The sequence below is a fragment of the Trypanosoma theileri genome (assembly GCF_002087225.1).
Source record: "Trypanosoma theileri isolate Edinburgh chromosome Unknown TM35_Tth_49_V1, whole genome shotgun sequence".
Taxonomy (NCBI): Eukaryota; Euglenozoa; class Kinetoplastea; order Trypanosomatida; family Trypanosomatidae; genus Trypanosoma; species Trypanosoma theileri.
Window position 1 is genome coordinate 28,286 of NW_021639891.1, and position 317 is coordinate 28,602.

Here is a 317-nt window from a genome sequence, read left to right on the forward strand (position 1 = left end):
TTTGTGTCCTTCTGTTTGCCTCTGTGTTATGAGCTACTGCATGCAAAATATGTTTTCTGTTATTCCCTTTGCTCTTTTGAAGATTGCTAAAGTTAAGTAAAGCAAAAAAAGAACCATGTCTTCGGATTCAGGTGTACCAAACAACATGATGCTATTTGCACTTGTGGAGAAGCAAGGCAAGTATCGTGATTCATGGACGCTTCGCCGCATTGCCTTCGACACGGAGACAGGCGACTTGTACTGCACTGCCAAAGAGGAAAACTTCCGTGTCGTGTGGAAGCACAAAGTGAGGGTGGTGCGAATTATCGCGAAGGCCA